Here is a 24,618-nt window from a genome sequence, read left to right as displayed (position 1 = left end):
TAGACTGCAAGAGGTTGATAAGAAAAGAGGGCTGAGCTCTGTGTGAAATTAGGCTGCATGTTCAAGGCACCCTGATGACATCACAAGAAAGAAAAAGGGCAATGCTGATTAAAATGCCCCGTGCATTAGAAAATTATGCTCTGTAATCTAATTATTATTTTGAATGTTGGTTTGAAGAACATACATTATAGATTGGAAGAAGTCAGGACTATTCTATGTTAATGTAGATTGGGACACATCAAAAGGTCTACTGTTATGTTCTTATGTGAATATATTACCTTGAATTTCACCTTATGTATAGCTATAAAGCACCACCTTAAAAAAACTATAAATAAATAAAAGGAGATTCAGTAAGTAAAGGAAGGTGAACAGGGGGAGGGAGTAAGAGAGGGAAAGAGAACTAAAATGGAGCAAATTACATTTCATGCATGTTTAATCATGTCAAAATTAACTTGAATATTGTGTATAACTATATGGCACTAATAAAAATGGTCTATTGCACAAATGCCTAGAATTCTATTTAACCTAATGCAATAGAACTTTCCTAAGTGCTTATAACATACCAGACACTACACATGGATGTATAAGAGACTCAAATTTAAGCAAAATATAGAACAGAACCATGAAGAAGAAATTTGAAATTAGGAAGGCAGAAATATAAGGAAATGGTGGTAGAAAAACAAATAATAAAAGGTCTACTGTTATGTACATATGTGAATAAATTACTGTGAATGGTGGTTATAAAAGTACTAGAGAACATAAATATAGCAGATGGTAATCTTACCTGTAACATATGTAAGATAATGTAAAAGTACTAGAGAGCATAAATTATTATAGAGACTAACAACTTTAATACACTTTGCTTTGGGCCAAAACTACTAACATGTGAGGTGATATTGATATGGAAAATAAAAAAGTAATGAATCTTTGGTAGCAGGAACAGCACAGGTCTTCGAAGAACATGGCATGCTTGAGGAATATCAATGAGTTAAACAAAGCTGGAGCACAGGTGAGAAGTGGAGGAATGAATATAAAGCTGTACTCTCAGCTGGGCTCAATTGTTAAGGGTCTTATATTCAATTTGCAGGATGCCAGTTGTTGAATAGTATCTCACTGGCAATGGGGAATAGATAGCACTGTAAAAAGCAGTTTTGTTTATTTAACACAATATTTTTTGACTTCTTACTCTGATTTACACAAATGTATTTACAAATAAACAAATATATACACACATACACGAATGCATTGGGATATACATTTTAGTCTTAAAAAAGGAGAGAAGGAATATGAGCAAGTACATAGTGGATCTATTATCCTGATGGTGTAAATAAGATCATAAGCAATTCAAAACTACTAAATGGATGGAGAGATTCCAGTCTCTAATCTGAAATTGCCCTCATAGCATAATAGGCTGTGTTTGAGAACTTAGAGCTAGCAGTGAAATAAAATTCCTTTCACTAATGCCTATTTCCAAAAGATTCTATACAAAATATGTAGAAGAGAGATACAAATGACTGGTAGGCTAGATACTACAACATAATAAATGTTTATTAAAAAAAAATAAAACAAATGTGTGTTTGTGTGTCTTTCTGGTACATTTTCCCACAATGGAACAGAAGATATTAGGATTAAATGATCCCTAAAATTTCATAAATGTACAATCCAAAGACTTGAAAAAAATGGCTGTTTCCATTGTTCTTTATAATAGGCACAGCACGGGTGGACTCAAAACCCTAACTCTGAAACTTCCATGGATATTGATACTTGATTTCTTCTTTTGTAGTGGTCTAAAGAGTCTTCATGAGAACACCAGCAAGTCATATATTTTACGTATTTATATTAATAAACTATACAAGTATTTGTGAAAACCAAGTAAAAAATAATACAGAGCAAGAACATTCTAAACAAAATCAATGTGGTTCAAATAAATTGAAGTGGTAAAGTAACACAAGATCAATTACATCACAGTTTCTATGTGACACTTTCATCATCTCAGTAATCACTCAGCACACGGAGGACAGAAGTTTCTATCTGGTCAGGTGATAGGGTTGTTGAGGGATTTGACAACCCTATTGGAGTTCAGGTTTGTTGCCTTTATTCCGAATGTAGACTTTCATATGTTTTATCATGTATGACCTGGAAAAGAGTTGTTTAATTTAGATCCTTGTGCATGATTTTTCTCTCTAATTGAAACACTCTTTCCACAAGTTCTGTTCTCCTAACCCACACAAATATCACTCTGTATTAGCTTGCCATCACAATAATGAAATACCAGAGACAATTAACTTATAAGAAAGAAAGTTTATTTTGGTTCACAGTTTGGGAGGCTTTAGTCAAAGACTGAGCAGATCTATTGCCTTGGTCTCTAGTGAGTATGTGGATTGGAGTGGGGAGTAAGTATATGGTGGAATAAACTGGTGGTCATTCTATGGAGAAGAAAAAAGGAGAAAAAACTACCTTGCTGGACTGTTCAAAGGATTATTATAGTTAGCACATGTAAAGAGCTTGGTAAGTATCAGGTGCCTGTGAATGTTAAAAATGCTATTAAATGCTTACTCGGAAGACTTATTAATGCCTAAGCTCATCAAGCTGAGGTATACTGATAAAATGTGGTAAGGAATGAGACCAAGTTCTAGAAAGGAAAAAAAAAAGTAAAGATCTGTCATGTTTTCCAGGAAGCCCTTCAGTTCCCACCTTATCTTTGAAAAGCAGCTTGCTCATGGCCACACCTAGTTTCGGTGACTTCTCTTTCATTTCAGCTGCATACTCCTAAGAGGCCAACTGCCTGGTAATTAATCTCTGGAAACCAGATGCAAATTTCTGCAGCCTGCCCTCCTTCAATGCCACCTTCTGATTCTCTAGCTCCTCCTTCTTACCTCCTTCCATCTTGGCATTTAAAGACTGTGAGTTTGACTTTTGTCAATTGAATTTTTTTTTTTTAAAATCAGGAATTTAAAAAATCATGGGAGAGTTATGCAAAATGATTCACTGACATCAGGTGACATGGTGGGATGTGTATCCTGACCTTTGGGTTTCTAATCTTTGATTTTGTGAGCTTCCTGGTTTCTTTCTCATTTTTTTTTTTTTTTTTTTGCTTTCGAGAGGATTTGGTTCCTGCAGATTGTAACTAAGGAACTTATTTTGGTGAGTCAGTGTGTTCTCTATATCCTCCTTTAACTCACTATTCACTGAAAATATTTATTGAGAACTTTCTGTGGACTAACAGAAAGAAGCAATATGTAATATTATTGAACAAAATCAAGAGGTGCTCAGGAAAAACACCTTCATATAGGGAGACTGGGCTTATGGGATCTGCCACTGAATTTATGGTGTTTATGAAAGTCAGAATCATGAGTCTGTTTTTTAGAAATAACTAGGTGCAGTAAGAAATCAAATGCGTGCTGGAAAGCTGGTGGGCAAGGCAAAACTTCTGCCAAAGGCTGTATTTCAGGAACCTGGCTAGCAAACACACCTGGCCAAGCAGTCTGCCATGTTTAGTCTGACCTAATGGCAGCGATGCCCTTCACTCTGATTGGGGAGTTTGGAGTTACAATCCACGTGATTGGCTAATGTTTAGAATTAGGTCAGGCAAAAGGGAAGGGCTACAATTGGATCCAATTAAGGCTGAATACTGTATTCTGAAAATGGACCACCAGACTTGGTATTTCTCACACTATTTATCTACAGACACATCTGTGAAAAAGAGTCACTTTAAACGAGAAATTAAGTGTCTATTGTTTCATGTTTTAAAAAAGATTTTTTGAATGCAGTAAGCTTGTATTCTGGAACCACTGTACATGTAGGAAAAGCAAATCAGCAGGCATTCTCTAGTGCGATCTCTACTTAGGTTTGCATTTATATGGAGACTCTTCATCAAGTGGGCACTGGATTATTTTTATGGCCAGAGCTATTTTTTATTTACAGTAGTGTCTTCTTGACACAATGCATCAACCTCAGATCTTTCCTCTCACAAATACATTTCCAACTACCAAAAACAAACGAAAAACCCCAAGAAAAACCTGAGGGTAAATCTGCTTACTTGACATTGTTTGTTCTTAGCTCCCAGCATTAAAGATTAGTTCACTTAGGACTTACCCTGACATGGAATAATGGACACATTTATTAGGATATTTTGTGGCCTTAAATTAACTGTTCAAGGCTTCTTGGTTCTTTGCCGGCTCTTTATTTTGCTTTTCTTTCACTTCAGAGAATCCATAAACTCTGCTCCTATGGAGACAACACCACTCTGTGACCAACACCTAAACAGTCCTACTTCTGAGAGCATCTGCTACCACTTTCTAGATTTGGATCCTAAACTACTTTCATGAATTACCTAGCTAGTTCAATAAAATGTCCTTTTAAGCAGTATTTCCTGATGCTGAATGTACATTATAAACAGTATCTAAAGGATATTGTGGCTTGTGATGGCCACTTTAGGTAGTTTTCTTGTTCATTTAGGGATTCCTTGTATTTTTAATATAAACCACATTTCATCCATATTTAAATTTTGAAAGAAAGCCAATATACTCAATTATCAGCTCTGGTTCTCATAATGTCTAGGACTGGTTCTGATCACAGGGTGAAAATTATATGAGTGATTAATTTGTTATCATTTCTGTGTGGTAGGATTATCAATACATGTAAATTTGACTCATATTTTTATGTAAATCTTTAAAATTTTATATGCATTATTTTTTTTCAGTAAAAGAGATTTTAAATGTTTAAAAACATCTATGGGCTATACAGACCAATAGAAATATAAAGGATTTTGTCAATTTTAGTTCAAAAGGACTTTTTATTTCTCACTGGTGGTAAAAACCAAAGGCCTTAGAATTTAAAAATTGAAGAAAATAAACAGACAAAAAACAATAACTAAAGACATTGATGTTCATTTATAGTTCAGGGATACTCTAAACTTCTGAATAATTCCTTGGCTTGAAGTATACCTTTTTCATTGTCCATTTCCAGTTCTGTAACACAGTGTACCAGTTATACATATAAGTAAACATATCAATCTATTCTTTAGTATTTAGTTTTGTAGGTACTTAAAATATTATATTTTGTGAACTAAGAGAAGACAAATTTTTATGTTGATGAACACATGTATAATAGGCTTTTTTAGTTTCAATTTTCAATGTGATGGGTTTATCATTAATAAAAGATGAATAAGAGCATCTTAGAAAATATATTTATATTATCTTATTTACTATCATTGCTTAGCATCTGGATGGCCATCTTAAGTGACAGCTTCCATTTAAAGAAAAACCTCTCTTTCATGCCCAAGGACATTTCTGAGAAAGGCTTACCACTCCTTCATACCAACCCTACCCTTAACCAACAGTATTAGGACCCACCTGGCTCTAATCCCTGAGCCTGCCCCATAAAAGTCCCTAACCCCAAGCCTGTCTTCTCTCTAGGTCTATGGAGAGATATGCCTTTATTTGTCAGCTCTGACAAATAAACTCTGGTGTGTATCTCTGCTTGGTCTCGTCTTTCATTTCTCACTCACCCATTTCTCTGTATCTCGCTTTCCTTTTTTTCAGTCATCTACACAAATGCAATATTGGCAAAATGCAATGCTTTTTTTGAGGGAAGGGAGTAAATTTGGAAAAGAAATAGAAAGGGTCATGTGAAAAGCAGAAATGTTCCTGATCAATTTATATCAGGTATAAATCAAACATCACAGATTTGATAAATAAAGAAGAGACTGTTCTAGCTTGAATATACCATGAATTAATATTTTAAAAGTCCATTTGGTAGATCTGTAACTAGAAAGGGTTATACAAAATGAGTTGATCCTTTCTCAATCAAGAAAGAGCTCTAGTTATCTTTAATTTAAACTGAGCCTAAGTAACTAAATATATTTTTTTCCTAAACAACAAACAAACAAAAAATTAACATTGTGAAGGCATTCATTTTGAAGTAAATGTCAGCTATTATTTATTTGGTATGACTAGTAATTTTTAATAGTTAGAGGCAAGTGGATACGTAAATTCCTATCCTTAAGTCAAATGAAACTCAGACAAATCTGAGAAGTTAGCAAGATACTTTTTACTTGCAATGTTCGCAAGGGAGTCTAGCCTTCAGAATGAGGCCCTGTAGACAAAGGATATGATATTATATAAGGGCAAAAAGCAAACAAAAAGTACCAAGTTAGCTGTTTGTTGATTATTCTTATTGGTAGAAAAACTACATAAAATGACCAATGTTTATTTAAACATTAAAAGAGGGGTGTGTGTTTGAAAAATTATTTTTGATAATTATTTCTAAAAGCCAATGAAATCAATATAAAATCATAAATGAGAAAATAAATTCAATTTTGTAGCCTATGCCTAATATTACTGATGTTAAATATTATATAAATTTTGGTTAACAACTTAAAGCATAATTTTCCCAAAAGATGCTTCCATTCCATTATAGTTGTGCCTGAAGATGCTTTCATTTCAGCATAATTGTAAATCTAAATCTTGGAATACACGGAAAAGTGTATTTTATAATTACACAAACCATTCTGACTAAAAAATGATTATTACTTTATACACAAATGCCAAGGACCAAATATATACTATTTCATTGTGTTTACACTATCATATGTCCTTACAAGTGGTTTGCAATTCTTTGTCACTGCATTGATCTTGCAAAATATCATGGTTGTCGCCTTTATTGTGACAGCTCCACGGGTTAGCTGAAACAAAGCAGAATGAAAAGTTATTATTCATTAATAACAGATAAATTGTCCTTGTTTCAGCAAGAGTTCAAGGAGAGGCAACAGGTTGAAAATTGATCTAAAAGGCAGTTTAAACTGTATGTTTAACACACACGTGTGTTACATAGGCTGGCATATCGACATAGATGAAATTAATGTTCACTAAGTCATCTGACATTCGAGCAACAAACATAGTCAATAATATTTTAGGTTATTTATTATTTTTAATAAAAAGAGGCAAGTGATATATGTTTAAATATGTTGCTATCACAATTAGTAATAAACATCTTTCAGAGCATGCCCTGAAGTGATTCTAAAAACATATCAAGCATCTACAACGTCTACACAATATCTAAAATTGATGTTAACTGCAGAAATAATTAAAAATATTTACCATGCTTCTTTTGTATGCTAAGAAGTACTCTAAGTGTCTACTGTGTATAAATTAACTAATCATATCAACATCCCTACGCTGAGTACCTGTGTACAGTTTACTATTATGATGTCACTGTGAACACTGCAGTGGGCAGTAAAATTAGATGCCTAAGATCACACAGCTAGACAGGTGAAGTCAGGGCTCAAAGTGGTTGGTTTATAACTGGCACTCTAGAGTTCCACTAATGCTGAGATATCATGGAATCTTTTAAATTCTTCATATAATTGTTACGTATCATTAGTTTCTGTTATGCATATTCAATTGAAAAGTTGAATTTTGTGGAAAAAAATCAAATTCTTTGAAAAATAAAATTTTGTGTATGGCTCATGCTATATGGACTATTTGATTAATCAGAATACTCTTTAGTGATGCTGGAGCAGTCAAAGTCACCTCCCTCTATGATTTCTTCTATATTATTGTATGGTATTCACAGATGGGTAGAGGATCATCCCTACTTCTGGGAAAACAAGACACCAGAGCTCCAGTGCTGTACTGACAAGCCATCAGGCACTGTGCTACACATTTCACCCTAATTTATCTGCAAGCCCTCACCTCTAAAGAGAGGAGACTGGTTTTGTTGATGTATTAGGTCCTTTTATGCACCAAGGTTTTTGATTACTATAGAATGAACTTCATTATATTGTATGGAATCCAATGTATAGGTCAGTTGCAAAAAACAGATTATAGTACAATTAAATTCTTCATGTAATTATAAGATGTTCAATATACATGCCACTTACACCATTTATGTACCATATAGTATACTTCAATTCATAATATTCTCATGTTCATTCAACTATACAAATTATTTTTTTTCTCTTTGCTAAGCTAGCATAATATATGTGTTGCTATCTTTATTCTTCCTATCCTAGTGACAGCTATAAAGCTTCAGTGGATGTTTTTTTTACTGCAGTATGCTTCTTTTTAAAATTAAAAAATTGAACTAATTTATACTTCTGATGGTTGTTAATACTTCTGGGCAGAATTATTTGTATAAATTGAAAACTCATAGAAATAATAACACACAAGAACTTTTTTGTAGGCTTTCAAACATGCCATTACACAAGTGGGGCAAGACTGGGGACCATGATGTATACTAAGTAAGTACTCACAGAATTAGAATTAGGAGTGGATTCAAGGGTTCAACATATGGAAGCAAAGTGAAAAAAAAAAAAAGAAGAGTGTGGAGTGCATCTTCTCCCTAATCCTAGTTTTATGCTTTATAAAGTGAACATTAATATTAGTTATCTCATAATAGATTGAATGAATTTTAAAGATAATGCTGCTTGCTCATTAAAGGATGATACAAATATTCAGAATGAGATGATGTAACAAGCCATGAGTGTTAGCATGGAGTCATCTTCACCTAAGTCCTATATAACCAGCCTAACAGATGTCTTCTCATTCAGAAGACTCATAAGGGAGGAGGTACCCCATTAAGACCTTCTGGAATTCTATATGCAAGTGAGAAGCTAGTCAGATGTGACCAAGTCTACTAAGGAATGCAGATTATGGTAAAATCAATGCCACTTCATTTTGGTCACATTATAAAATCTCTCTGGAATTAAACTACAATTTATTGTATTTGGTTACATAATACTTACTGAAGATTTAATAGCATATTTAGGAAGAAGTTAGCAAGGATTAGTTCACCTGATTTTATTGTATTAAGGATGAGCATACGGCCCTGAGGGGATGGAATACTGGACAAAAGGATGGTGAAGAAGTCAGGAGTGTGGAGAAATCAGACAGATTGACAGAGAAGATAACCATATAAAGATGAGAGCAGTCCTCTAGGCCTGTGATCTTGGCAAATAGGCACCAACAAGTAGGAAAACATGACTAATATAGATATTAATGTTGACTAATGGGAGGTAACAAAGGTATGTGTGTGTGTGTGTGTGTGTGAGTGTGAGCACGCACGTGCTCGCACATTCTCCTGTGCTGGGGATTGGCCCAGGGCCTCATGCATGCTAAATACGTGCTCTACCACTGAACTATGCCTCTTGCCCCAGCCTTTCCTTTTGTTAAATGAAAGTATTTTAACCTTAAAAAGTATACCAAGAGTCTGCTGCAGATGCTGGTGCCATGCCTGGAGGTCTCTTCTCTGGGAAAGACCTTGGGCCTTGGTTACCTTCTCCCTACCTCTGAGGTCACTGACCCTGAACCGGAAGTCTCCTGTCAATCAACCACTACTGCACTGCTACCGCCATTGCTGCTGCCTTTGATTCCGCTACTGCCAGCCTGAGGTCATCTGGAGGCCTTCTTTCTGGGTGCTGCTGCCACAGAAGAAACCGCTGCCCTAAATTCAACTGAAGCCGACACTGCTGCTGATCCTGGAGATTGCCTGGTGTCGCTGTCCCCACAGGTGCCTATGCAGCCGCTGCAACTGCTGACTTGCTGCTTGCTGCCAACAATCACCACCACTACTGCTGCTACCGTGGCCTAGAGGACTGCTTTGGGAGAGATTCCAGGTTTGGTTGCTTGTGGCTGCACCCATTTTGGGACACCAGCCAGGGCCTGGGGTCTGGATGCCAGTAGGTTTACCATCACAGAAGCCTCTGACTGGGAACTCCAGTTGGGACCTGTGGTCCAATGTGGGGGTGACTGTGGGTTTGGAGGAGCCTGAGGTTTTCCAGCTGAGAGTGCTGATGGCCCTTGTCTTGCTGCTGTATCTCGGGGTTGCTCCTTTGCATGAGTGTATCCCTAGTGGTTTTTCTGCAAGTAGGAGCAGCATTGAGATGTTGAGACTGCAACATGGCCAAGCCTGAGGTATCTGAAGCCCAGATTGGTGGGATAGAGACTGGGTTTGTGAGGGCTGATCTGGGTTTGGTGATCCTGAGTGACATTAGAGACAGGGCTGAGAAACTGACAGAGACAGTTTGACTTTCCAGCAAGATTTATTTTATTTTATTATATTTTCTGATTCACTAATCTCCCTACCATATTTGGAATACGATGTTTTTTATGCATCAGTATGTGAAGGACAATGATATATGAATGGTGTTTTGCATTTTTATTGTATTATTATGTGAAATATGAGAAAACAGTAGATGCCTTAGTGGGAGCTATCAGATTTAAGGGTATATATTGTGTATACTGGGTGCTGTTGATATTGGTCTCACCAGTAGAGGAGAAGCACTAGAAACCTTAAGGGACACTATAGGTCTACAGGGTAGAATTTATCCTGCCTTAGATCCATAGTTTCAGATGGAAAAACAATAACAACATGAAAAAACAAGGAAATAAAATGTTCCAAACAAACCAATATGCTTCAACAACAGAAGCTACTGATAACACAGTAGAAGAAATGTCCAAGGAGTTCAGACTGTATACAGTTAAATTGATATGTGAAGGAAAGGATAGTAAAAGAAGTAAAATCAAAGAAAAATATAGGAAATGAAAAACCACTTCAATAAAGAGTTAGAGATCACGAAAAACAAACAAACAAACAAAACAGGAAGAAATTCTTGAAATGAAGGAATCAGTAAAGCAAATTATAAATTCAATAGAAAGTATCACCAACAGACTAAACCACTTGGAAGCAAAACATCAGACAATGAAGACAAAATATATAGTCTTTAAAGTAGAAATGAGCATGTGGAGAAGATGGTAAGAAACCATGAAAAGGACATCCAAGAATTATGGGATAACATAAAAAGACCAAATTTAAGAGTTATCAGAACAAATGAAGGAGCAGAGGTACAAACAAAAGGAATGCACAGTATTTTCAATGATATGATAGCAGAAAATTTCCCAAATGTAAAGAATGAAATGGAATTTGAAATACAAGAGTCTTGCAGGACTCCAAATATACAAAATTACAGCAGACCCACACAAAGATACATTATAATGAGAATGAATAACACACAGAATAAAGATAAAATCTTAAAGGCTGTGAGAGAAAAAAATCAAATTACGTATAGGGGGAAATCAATTCAATCTCAACTGATTTCTCAACCCAGACCCCCAAAGCTAAGAGGTCCAGGAATAATGTATTTCAAGTTCTGAAAGAAAATGGATGCCAAACAAGAATTTTATATCCAGAAAAATTAAGTTTCAGATTTGAAGATGAAATTAAAAAATTAAGTTTCAGATTTGAAGATGAAATTAAAACATTCCATTATAAGCAGAAATTAAAAGAATTCACAATTAGAAAGCCTACACTACAGAGTGGGAAAAAAAGTGAAAACCAGTAAAGGGAGGATCTACACTAAAGGGACATTCAACCAAATGAGAAACTAAGACAAATCAAAAACCAGAAATAAATCAAAATGACAGGGAATACAAGTCATATCTCAATAATAACCTTGAATGTTATCGGCTTAAACTCATCAATCAAAAGACAGACTGGCAGATTGAATTTAAAAGCAAGATCCAATAATATGCTGTCTTTAAGAGACTCACCCATAGCAAAGACATCCACAGGTTGAAGGTGAAAAGATGGGAAAAAAACTTATCACTCATATGGATTGCATAAATAAGTAGGGGTTTCTATTCTCATTTCAGATAAAGTAGATTTAAAATAAAGTTAATCAGAAGAGATAAAGTAGGACATTTCATACTTTTTAAGGGAAGTTTATACAAGCAGGACATAAGAATTATAAATATTTATTCCAAATAATGGAGCATCTATGTACATCAAATAAACCCTTCTCAATTTCAAGAGTCAAATAGACCACAATACAATAATACTGGGTGACTTTAACACACCTCTCTCACTACTGGACAGATCTTCTAAACAAAAACGAAATAAGGATACAAATACAATCAATAATTTAGACTTAACAGATATATATAAAATATTTCATCCATCCATGAGCAAGGATACTTTCTTCTTAGGAGTACATGGCTTGTTTTCTAAAGTAGACCATATCTTATGCTGTAAAGCAACTCTTAGTACATACCAAAAACAAACAAACAAAACAAGACAAAACAAAACAAAAAATCCAGAGATAATACCCTGCATTCTATCAGACCACAATGGAATGAAATTAGAAATCAACGATAAAATAAAAAATAGGAGCTACTGTAACAAGTGGAGATTAAATAATAAACAGTTGGATTATTAATGGATAGTAGAAGAAATCAAGGATGAAATAAAATAAATTCTTAGAGGTAAATGAGAACACTGATACAACATATCAAAATCTCTGGGATGCTATGAAAGCAGTTCTAAGAGGAAAGTTTGTTTCATTGAGTGCATTCATTAAAAGAATAAAAAGTCAACAAATAAATGGCATAACATTACACCTCAAAGCTTTAGAAAAAGAAGACGAAATCAACATCAAAGAAGTAGAAGACAAGAAATAATTAAAATCAGAGCTGAAATAAGTGAAATTGAAACAAATAAACAAAAAATAATTGAAAAAAATTGTCAAAACAAAAAGTTGGTTCTTTGAAAAAATAAATACAATAAATAAATCCCTAGTCATGCTAATGGAGAGAAAAAGAGAGAAAACTCAAATTACTAAAATACAAGATGAAGAAGGAAATATCACAACAGACATGTCTGAAATACAGAAGATAATTAGAAGCTATTTTGAAAATCTACACTCTAATAAAATAGGAAGTATCAAAGACATCAACAAATTTCTAGAGATATATGACCCACCCAAACTGAATGAGGAGGTCATGCATAATTTAAACAGATCAATTTCAAGTATTAAAATAGAAAATGCTATCAAAATCATACTAACCAAGAAAAGCCCAGGACCAGATGGATTCTTAGCTGAGTTTTATAAGACTTTCAAAGAAGAATTAACACCAATACTCCTCAAAGTATTCCATGAAATAGAATAGGAGAGAATCCTTCCAAATTCATTCTATGAGCCTAAAAACATTCTGATTCCAAAACCAGACAAAGACACACCAAGGAAAGAAAACTTCAGACTAATATTCCTGATGAACATAGATGTAAAAATTCTCAATAAAATTCTGGAAAATCACATACAAAAACATATTAAAAAAAAGTGCACCATGATCAAGTGGGATTCATCCTAGGGATGCAGGGTTGGTTCAACATATGGAAATCAATAAATGTAATTCATCATATTAATAGACTTAAAAACAAGAATCACATGATTATTTCAATAGGTGCAGAAAAACATTTGACAAAGTACAGCACACCTTCATGTTGAAAACACTAGAGAAACTAGGAATAGTAGGAACATACCTCAACATTGTAAAAGCTATATATGTTAAACCCAAGGCCAGCATCATTCTAAATTAAAAAAAAAAAATTGAAAGAATTCCCACTAAAAACTTGAACAAGACAAGGATGTCCTCTTTTATCATCTCTATTCAACATCATCCTTGAAACTCTAGCCAGAGCAATTAGACAAAAGAAAAAAAATTAAAGGGTAAAGAAGAACTCAAATATTACTATAAAATGAACACCCATAAATCAAATGAATTCCTGTACACATGCAATGAATCCACTGAAAGATAAATTAGGAAAACTACTCCATTCACAATAGCCTCAAACAAACAAACAAAAAACAAAACAAAATAAAACAAAACAAAAAACCTGGGAATCAATCTAACAAAAGAGGTGAGAGACCTCCACAATGAAAACTACAGAACACTAAGGAAAGAAATTGAGGAAAACCTCAGAAGATGGAAAGATCTCTAATGCTTCTAGATAGGAAGAATTAATATTGTCAAAATAGCCATACTTCCAAAAGTGTTATACATATTTAATGCAATTTCTATTAAAATCTCAATGACATTCTTCATAGAAATAGAAAAAGCAATCATGAAATTTATTTGGAAAAATGAGAGACACAGAATAGCTAAAGCAATCTTTAGCAAGAAAAGTAAAGCAGAGGCATCACAATACTACAGAGCTATAGTAACAAAACCAGCATGGTATTGGCACCAAAATAGCCTTATAGACCATTGTTACAGAATAGAGGACACAGAGACAAACCCACATAAATACAGTTATCTCATACTAGACAAGGGTGCCAGAATCACTCACTGGAGAAAAGATAGCCTATTCAACAAATGGTGCTGGTAAAACTGGAAATCCATATGTAGCAAAATGAATTTAAACCTCTATCAACCTCCACAAAAATAAACTCAAAGTGGATCAAAGACTTAGGCACTAAAACAGAGACCCTCTGCCTAATAGGAGAAAAAAATAGACCCAAATCTTCACCATGTTGATCTAGGACCTGACTTCCTTAAAACGACTTCTAAAGTGCAAGAAGTAAAATCAAGAATCAGTAATTGTGATGGATTCAAATTAAAAAGCTTTTTCTCAGCAAATGAAACAATTAATAACGTGAGGAGAGAGCCTACAGATTGGGAGAAAATCTTTACCACGTGCACCTCTGATAAAGCATTAATCTCTAGGATATATAAAGAACCAAAAAACTTAATACCAAAAAACCAAATAACCTAATCAGTAAGTCAGCTGAGGAACTGAACAGACATTTCACAGATAAGAAATACAACTGGTCAACAAATATATAAAAATGTGTTCAACATCTCTATCAATTAGAGAAATGCAAATTAAAACTACTCTAAGATTTCATCTCACTCCTGTCAGAATGGCAATCATCAAGAATACAGGCAACAATAAATGTTGGCGAGATGTGGTGACAAAGGTACACTCATAATACGTTGTTGGTGGGACTGCAAGTTGGTGCAACCACTATGGAAAGCAGTATGGAGATTCCTCAGAAAACTGGGAGTGGAACCACCATTTGACCCAGCTATCCCACTCCTTGGTTTATACTCAAAGGACCTAAAATCAGCATAGTATAATGATACAAACACATCAATGTTCAATTCACAGTAGGTAGACTATAGAACCAACCTAAGTGTCCTTCAATAGAGGAATGAATAAAAGAAATATGGTAAATATACTCAATGGAAAATTACTCAGCTTTAAAGAAGAATGAAATTATGTCATTTGCCAGTAAAGGGATGGAGTTAGAGAATAACATGCTAAGCAAATTAAGCCAACCCCACAAAAACCAAAGGCTGAATGTTTTCTCTAACATGTGGATGCTAATTCACAATAAGGCAGGGGACACTAGGGAAGAATAACATTACCTTAGATTAGGTAGAAGGAAGTGATGGGAGGGGATGTGGGGATAGGAAAGATAATATAATGAAACAGACATTCTTACTGTATGTATATATGCGACTACATGACCAATATGATTCTACAACATGTATACTCAGTACAGGGACATAGCCACATCAAAATTTATAGCAGCACAACTCACAATAGCTAAACTATAGATGCCCTTAATAGATGAATGGATAAAAAAGTGGCATATATATATGCAATGAAATATTACTTAGCAAGAGAACAATATCATGGGATTTGTAGGTAAATGGATGGAGTTAGAGAAGATAATGCTAGAAGTTAGCCAATCCTGAAAAGCCAAATGCCAAATGTTTTCTCTGATATAAGGAGGCTGATTCATAGTAGGATTGGGAGGGGGAGCATGGGAGGAATAGAGAAACTCTAGATAGGGTAGAGAGGTGGGGGGCATGGGGTTAGAAATGATGGTGGAATGTGATGGACCTTATTATCCAAAGTACGTGTATGAAGACACGAATTGGTGTGAATATATTTTGTATACAACTAGAGATACGAAAAATTGTGCTCTATATGTGTAATAAGAATTGTAATGCATTCTGCTGTCACATATAAATAAAAAAAATTAATTAAAACTTTCTCTAAAGGAAAAGTTCAGGCCATTAATATTCACTTCAATAGCTGAATCTCTTTTTTTCTGATGTAGGAGATCCAAATTAGGCTATTAATTCTAATTAAACAAGTTTTTTAAAATTTAAAAAAGTATACTCAGAAAAATGAGAAATTATATCCCATCTATGTATAATATAACCAAGTTCATAAATGCATTCTATTGTCATGTATAACAAATTAAAATAAATAAAAAATTAAAAACATATATATGTATACATATGTATATGGGTGTGTGTGTATATATATATATATATATATATATATATATATGAAATAACTGCTCACCTACATTATCACAGCATTTTAGATGAGGGTAAAACAAATCAAACCCATAAACAACAATTAAAAAAATCGTTAAAAATTTCTAGATGATGTGAAGTTACACAATCCATTGAGAAAATTTTTCTAATTCTCCTGATATTTTGTTGGTAAGATTTAAATATTTATTCAACATAGTGATCTGTTTATTTCTGTTCTATTAATTTACTTATCCATATAGACATCTAGGGGGCATGATGCCCTTGAAATTATCAGTATGTGTGTGTATGTGTGTGAATATGCACATATACATATGTATATATAACACATGTATAGATAATAACACATATTGATAAGCATACCTCATCTCTATCTTCCAGTTTTCTTGATAGTATTTATTTGTTTATATTTATTTATACTGGAGATTAAATCTAGGAGTGCACTACCACTGAGCTATATCCTCAGTCCTTTTTATTTTTTTTTTTATTTTGAGACAGGATCTTGCTAAATTGCCCATGCTGGCCTTGAACTTGCTGTTCCTCTGCCTCAGCCTCCCGAGTAGCTAGGATTACAGCTATGCACCACTGCATCCAGTTTAATTGTGTTTAGTTATATGTAATATGTAGGGAACGAAAGGTGACTTTTCATCCCAAACTTACAGCACAAACCATGGCTGTCATCAGTCAGGAAAGGACCACTCTCAGAGTCTTCATCATAGAGTACAGAGATAGAATCTGGCTTGTTTCCTCTGTGCAGTAATAAAATAAATAAATTAAAATAACAATTTTCATAGATATTAAATGATCTTATAATACAAAAGTATCATGGAGATTCATGGAGATTAAATTCTTACATTAAAATAAACATTTTATATTAACCTTGATTCCAGTTTTTCATGGGATTTAAGATCTGAGCAGTAATAAGAAAAGAAATACATAGCATTCGAAAAAAGTTCTGATTGAAGGGTAGAAGAGTTTTAAACATATGCCCTCATAGAACCCTTACAGTTGGTACAAAAATATTCCCAAATTAACTATACTCATGTGAAACTAAAAGCCTAGAGAACTCCAATTCTTATTCCTTATGTACCTCTCCTGCAAAAGTGGGCAACTTGTCCTAGGCTTTCTCAAAATTCTCTTCTTGAATTCATTTGTTTCTCTGCATCTTTCATGTTTAAAGAATAGATGAGAAACAGGGAAGTCGGAGGACTATAAAACTGAGGCCAGTGCTTCATGAACTGTGTGTAACACCAATGAGAGCTGAGAGGATTTTAGGTGGCACATGAATGATGTGAATGTGGTTATGTAGCCTTGGATCATATAGACAAAGAAATTATGTTTTTTTAAATTAATTTATTTATTTTTATTTTTCTTTTTTCTTAGGTTTTCTTTCTTTTTTTTTGTTCTTTTAAAATATACATTACAGTAGTGTAGTTTGACTTATTATACATACATGGCATATAACTTATTCTAATTATAATACCATTTTTGTGGTTGCACATGATGTGGAATTTCACTGGTTATGTATTCATATATGAATACAGGTGAGTTATGTCTGATTCATTCTACTGTCTTTCCTATTCCCATCTACCACGCCCTTCTGTTCATTCCCCTTTGTCTAATCCATGAATTTCTATTCTTTTCACCTCCACCTTGTTGTGTGTTAGCATCTTCATATCAGAAGAGAACATTCAACTTTTGGTTTTTGGGATTGGCTTATTTCACTTAGCATGATAGTCTCCAGATATTTTCAAGTACTTAACAAAGTTTTAAGACTATATTCATGTTGTACTACAGTTTTTCTTTTACACTTTTTACAACTGTCTGGTCTCTCTGTGTGTGTGTGTGTGTGTGTGTGTATTACTGAGGATTGAACCCATGTGTTGTGCATTTGAGACAAGCGCTCTACCAACTGAGCTATGTCCCCAGCCACTGGGCTGTCTTTTTAAAAGTGAACAAATGTCTCCTGGCAAGAATTAGCAATATACTACTTTCATTAAATTTAATATTTTAATTTGTTTTGTATTCTTAAAGTATTTATTATTCTGACTTTCCTTTATGGTATTAGCATAGAATTTTGTTTTAAGTAAATATATTTTTAAAATAGTGTAAGTGGCTATAAAAGTAATAGTTTTATCTAATGAAAAGTATTGATAAAGATTTGAAACTGGCACAATAATGATTAAATTGGTAAATATGGAAAAACAGTAGTTTCTTGAGGACTACCATTTCTGGATTCTCTGACTAATGTGAGCATTGCTTGATAAACTCCTCGAAAGTACCAATTTCACATTGAGGAATTGGCAATTAATATAAAATTATTTCATGAGGTAATGAAATTTTATTCTTGTCTCTAGCTCCTTTTCTCTTTTATAGGTTTCATATTTTCAATGTCTTTCTGCTGTTCCAAGGTTTTATTCTTCCTTTGATTATGCAACATTTTAATTCTAAACTTGTACTTTTGTTCAAAAATACTTTTATATGTTTAAGGGTCCATGGCAAAATAATTATCCAGTTTATGTTTTACTATCCCTATACCTCGGCCTTACCTGCCCTTGATTTTAGTTTTTTTGCTGATGCTTTTTTTTTTCTTTTTTTGGTACTGGGATTGTATCCATGGCCTTGTGAATGCTAGGCAAATGCTATGCCATTGAGCAATAGCCCCTGCCCTTGCTACGGTTTTAATCAGCATCATTACAATGCTCATGAGGCAAGACATTCCTTTGATCTACTTTAAACATAGAATCAGAAAGAGTTTTCAAAAGGCTTCTTAGGTTTCATGACTTCTCTCTGTTAGTGGTTGTGGTTATTTTGTATACATTCATTCAAGGTTATGGGGAATATTTCAAAGATAGATGTGATATTGGCATGAACACTGAAATAAATCAGACTTTGGAAGGTATTCCAGACCCAAGGAACTGTTCTATAATTATTTGCTCTTTTGTAGACCCTGTGATTTGGTGTTTTGATGATTCTAATAATATCAAGGACTCCAAAAGGCTGGGTTGTTCCAGAATTTCTTGGGGTCCTACCAGGTCCTAACTTAGGAGAAAGTGAGTGGAACCCAGCCCTTGACAAGGAATGAGTCTGAAAGGAAGCTCTTTTTTATTTCTAGAATATATTGACACGTATTCTTTAGAAGAGAACCTATTTACAGAGCCTATTTACTAATTAAAATTAGTAGTTTAAAGATTGTATCCTAGAAGTTAGAATTCCATAATTATGAAATTTTAATTTTGCTTCTGTGTAGGGCTTGGATTTTGATTCAGAATCCTTTCTCATCTTCCTCTTGCTCTTCTGTTTCAAAATTTGCCTTTACATCATGAAATAAAATCTCCTCACCTGCCATAGCAAAGAGTGCAAATGAAGAAGAATCAATCATTGCCTTTGTAGTAAAGAGATATGAAGAGTTGATATGAAATAAATCATAAGTACAATGAGTAGTAATGACAGGCATGGAAGTATTCATCACTTGGGCTGTGAGCAATACCATATCCAATCTCATGACTGCCATATGGTATCACCTAAAGATAAATGCATTAGGTTATACATATTGGCTACATTGTCTTGAAGCCTTCCTCTATTTTGACCTCACTAAATTTTCACCATTATATTTTCTTTGTTTCTTGTGAGTGCATCCCTGCCTGCAGAAAGCCTAATGGTTAATATCCTTCCTATCACTTTCCTCTCTGCAAGATTTTCCTTCTGTTTTGCTTTTCTCCTACTCTCTCATTTCTGCTGGACAGTTTAAGATAGGAAGCTATCAAAAATTAAATGGAGGAAATTGCTAGAACTGACATTATAGCTTCTTGCTCCTTTCCTTCCATTTTCTTCCTTGGTCTTTACATACAAAACTCCCAGTGCAGTAAGAAAAGGGCCATATTCCTTGATTGGTAACATTAATTCAGTTTCATTCTCATAGAGTTGCCTGTACAAGCACATCACATCATTTGTTATGCAAATAGGCACTGTTTAGGGGCACTTGTAAAATGTCAGTAAAAATATCTTCTCTTTCTTCCCCCTCCATTTTTTTTTCATTTGCCATTCTTCCAATCCAGATATTTGTATATTGACATTTTACATTTTTTTGTATTTAAGATTTTGAAAGCAACTTCTATGAAGCAAGCATTGTTTGGCAATTTGATACTTAATAACTTTGATCAAATTATTTTTATTAATCTAGCAATAGAATTCCTTACCCTCACTTTCATGAATAAGATTGCAGTTGTAGGAAGAGGTTAAAAATGTACCAAAATTTAGGTATTCAATCAGCAAAAAGTTCTATAGTGAAGAGGCATAGGAGGGAAATCTGTAGGTTACAGAGGTGATAATTGGGATAGTGGGCTCATAAAAGAGATAATTGTGCAAAAAGTATAATCCTATATTTAAATCTCTCTGCTGTATACTGTTTCTGTGACCTTAATGAAATTACTTAAGTTTCTGTGAACCTCAGTTTCCTTATCTAGAATGCAGGAATTCTAATTTCCACACAGGGTAATATGCTAGAACATACACAGTACATGGCATATACAGCAGAGGCTCAGGAAGTGTGTGCCTAGCAAAACATTTCAATATATGGGGTAAAGAGATGATATAGACGGAAAGGCTGTCAACTAGATGGAGAAGTTTACAAGGTTTATACAAGCAAGACAAATGTAACCTTTTTCTCAGTGTCTAATTATAGTCATTACTGATGTCTAGAACTATTATGTTATCAAAAGTGATAAGCTTCCTTCAGAATGAAGTAATGATGATTACAGATGTTGTTCCTAGACATTCCAAAGATCTTTTAGATGTAAAGACAAAACTTGTTCAAAGGAGTGATATTCTCTAGTGTGTGAATATATGTGTGCATTCGTGTGTGTTGAAGAGAAAGCAAAGATGATTTTGTTGTTAAGGCTGGAGAATTCAATGGTGACTGAACTCCTGAATTCCTCCCTTCATACCTGGGCGCAAGACTGGAATAAGCCTTCTGCTGAAATGGCTTCAATATCATAAAGGAACATAGCATCCTGTATGATCCAATCAAAGATGACAGATCCCCAGGAGATAGCATCAGGTGATTGAAATATGTTTTCAATGTATGGTTCATCTGAATAAAAGATGAGGTCCATTTAGTTCTTAAGCAATTATTCTACTGATAATGATGTGGACAGTCGTTCCCTGGCCTTGCTATGAGTTGTTGTCTGTCTTTCATTTCACATTCCCACATTTTACACTAATAGGAAAATAATTCTTTCCAATTATTAAAATAATTCCCAAGGGCTAATTAGAATTCTTAAGTAGGTTGTTTTCATTTTTGGATCACAAAGCATTATAATAAAATGGATACATTGATGGAATTTATCCCTTTGAAGGCAATTTGCAGTAAATAATGGGAATTATATATCTATATCTATATCTATATCTATCTATCTATATAAAATAAAGGGCTATATATAATAAAGGGCTGCAAGAACTTTTAGGTTTGAAAATTGAGAACATTCTTGTTTAAAATCAAGAAAAAAATTGAGGCATACACATGGATTTTTTTTTTTCAGAAAAGATAGTCTTTGGGAAAGCATAAATAAATTAGAAAATATCCAACCGTAGAAAAGTTGTAGATAAATATCCAATGCTTGACCCAGATTGTATGAGAAATCTCCCTATCTTTTTCATTTTTCCTTCCTTTTTAATTTACATGCCATACTCCCATAAGAAGAACTATTGTGTTTCTTTTATCCAAAAAATTGTAAACATTAATATTAAGATAGTAATAGAGGTGAGAATGCAGAAAGAGATGTGAATGAGCAATAAGGAGGCAGACACAAGTTCACACTCTTATGTGGCAATGAAAATAACATAAGGTTGATTTAGTAGGAACTTTTTGTCTATTTGTAGATGGAGGAGGAGAAATTTGCAAAAGGGGAAATGTTGAAGGTAGGACAGTCTGGAGTGCTTATTGATGGCATAAGGTTCAAATGTGATCAAGCATAAAGATGGAGAAAAATGTTTTGGAAGGTGTAACAACAACTGAGTATTACTTTAAAGAATGTGAAGCTTTTGAAAAAAAGGGGGAAAAAACACTTCAAATCCCATGGTTATTATTGCTTTTTCCTTTTTGAATAGATGGTGATTTAATTCTTTGAAAGCTGATTCTTACAAGGGAGTGAACCCCAGAGGAAAGGCAAAGTGGCTTGAGGAAAACACTATAATGTCCACAGAGAAACAGACAGTGTCTGCCACTGTTCTGAAAATGACTCTCAGTGATGGAACCAGCCTCTCTGGGTATCAGCCTACTTCTGGATGTGTGCAGAAATGACAGGGAGCCACTGATTCCCTTCCAGGAGGGTTTTTTCCCCCTCAAGGCATGGCTAATGATCTGGGAAAGTTTTATGTCTTACCATCCACTTCTCTTTCATTTAGCAAACAGTTTTCCATCTTATCTGTATCTGCTGTGCTTTGAACAGTGGTAACATCTTCACAACTCCATTCCTCAGTAAAATACAGAAATGGTTTTCATTACACATTATTTACCAAAAAAGTACACTATTGACAAATGACTCCATCCTTTTCATATCTCAAGAATTAAATAAACTAATTTTTTATTCTTCACATGCCAGCCATGTTTTATTCTCTGGTGTACTGTCTTGCCCCTGCTCCCCCTTAAAGTTCTGGATTCATAAAATTCTGCTACTTACTTTTTAAACTTTCCAAGATCTGGATCTTGTTTACCTTATCAAGTCTTTCCATGCAACTATCTCTTAGGCATGTTCTCCACAGTCAAGTTGAGCTAGAGTCTCTTCTTTTTCTCAGTGACTTTTGGTTTTGATCCACCTTTTTGCTAAAAGCTAAATCCCATCCACTCATCATTAGCTACTGCAATTTTCATCTCCTGGAATGGCTTTCCTAACTCTTTCATCTCCCCTTTCCTGCTGTAGCCCCCTTTTCAGTATCCTTCAATTTTAATATTTAATCATTATCCCTTGTATTGTTGACTATTTTATGTATATATTCAATGCCGTAACTCTGTTTAAAGCCTTTAAGTAGCAGAATAAGTAAATGTTTTGGATCTATTCTGGTCACCCGGGACTAGAGAGTAAGTATGGTGTTCCAAAGAATGCTAAAACATTTTTATGTTTCTGGTGCTGTTGAAACCACTGGGCTCACACTGATTCGGTGAGGTGGGGCAATTTGTAGGATGAGGCTAGGCCAGAGACTCCTAACCTCTTTTAGGGCATAAGGACTTTGGAGAATCTGATGAAAGATACATATCTTTTCATGAGAAAATATGAAGCATTTCTATCTGCAATATTTTACATGTACTATCAAAAAATCATGAACTTACACATTAATCTTTCTATGGACTCCAGCATAAAAGCCTGTGGGACAGATCAGAAAGTAAAAAATTCTTGCCTTTATAATCATTAGGCATAGAGTGAAATTTTTCTATGTATTGTGAGTCTATATAGATATTATCGTGCTTTGATTCAGCACTGTCTCCAGATTCTCTCTTTTTTCTTGGCGATGTTGGAGATCAAACCCAGGGCCTTGCACATGCTAGGCAAGCACTCTGACATTGAGTTGCATCCCAGCCCATCTGGATACTCTTTAATATCAAAGGTTTTATTTATTTATTTATTTAAATATTGACTGTAGAAGCAACTTCTCTGATTAGGGCCATTCCCAGTCATAAATGCCACAGAACACTGCTCATCCATATAAGGTAACTTTTGTATTTTTTAAAAAAGTTTTTACTCAAGATGAAATGACAACCAGTAACATGTGAGATTAAACTGTAAGAATAGTGTGACATTTTGTTGAGTGCTTTTAACTCTGTTGTCTAATAAATACTTTCCCTGTATTCTCTTGCTTAATCTGCCCAACCACTTAATAAGATAGGCACTACTTTACTATTTTTTTTAAAGTAAGGAAACTAATGCCAAAAAACCCCAAGAAACTTGCCCTATAACACATAGTTAGTGAATGTTGGAATTAGAATTTGAACTCATCCGATTCATCTCTGTGCCTCCTCTCCTGAGCATGAGGCTGCTTGCATTATCCTCCACACTCAGAGAACTTGTGTTTGCACAGGAAGTGGGCAGTTCATTGTGCACGATCTCTTGACAATTTTTATTCTGGAACTAAATATTTAGGAATTTGGCATAACCAGTGTATCTTGGGCACTATGAAGTACAATTCTATTTGTATGGTTGGAAATCACTTTTTTCCTAATCCATCTCTAGTGACAATCATTTATAGCCCTTTATTTAATATTTACAAAACAGTGCTGTTATTTTTATTTCCAAACTGGCCTCTGCCAGAGTGAGAATAGGAAAAAGATCAGAACTTGACTCCTGAAAGCATGTCAGTGCCCTTTAATGCTAAGAACACCTCTACTTAACAAACGTATTATATTTTTCCTTTCTCTCATACAAAACTGTGCAGGAAATATTACCAACTTTTAGTTAAAAGAGAAAAACATGCAATAGATAATTGAGAGCCCTAA

This window comes from Marmota monax, unplaced genomic scaffold (assembly GCF_021218885.2).
Source record: "Marmota monax isolate L192 unplaced genomic scaffold, Marmota_monax_Labrador192_F-V1.1 WCK01_AAM20220418_F8-fsc00355, whole genome shotgun sequence".
Lineage (NCBI taxonomy): Eukaryota > Metazoa > Chordata > Mammalia > Rodentia > Sciuridae > Marmota > Marmota monax.
This window is presented reverse-complemented; position numbering follows the sequence as displayed.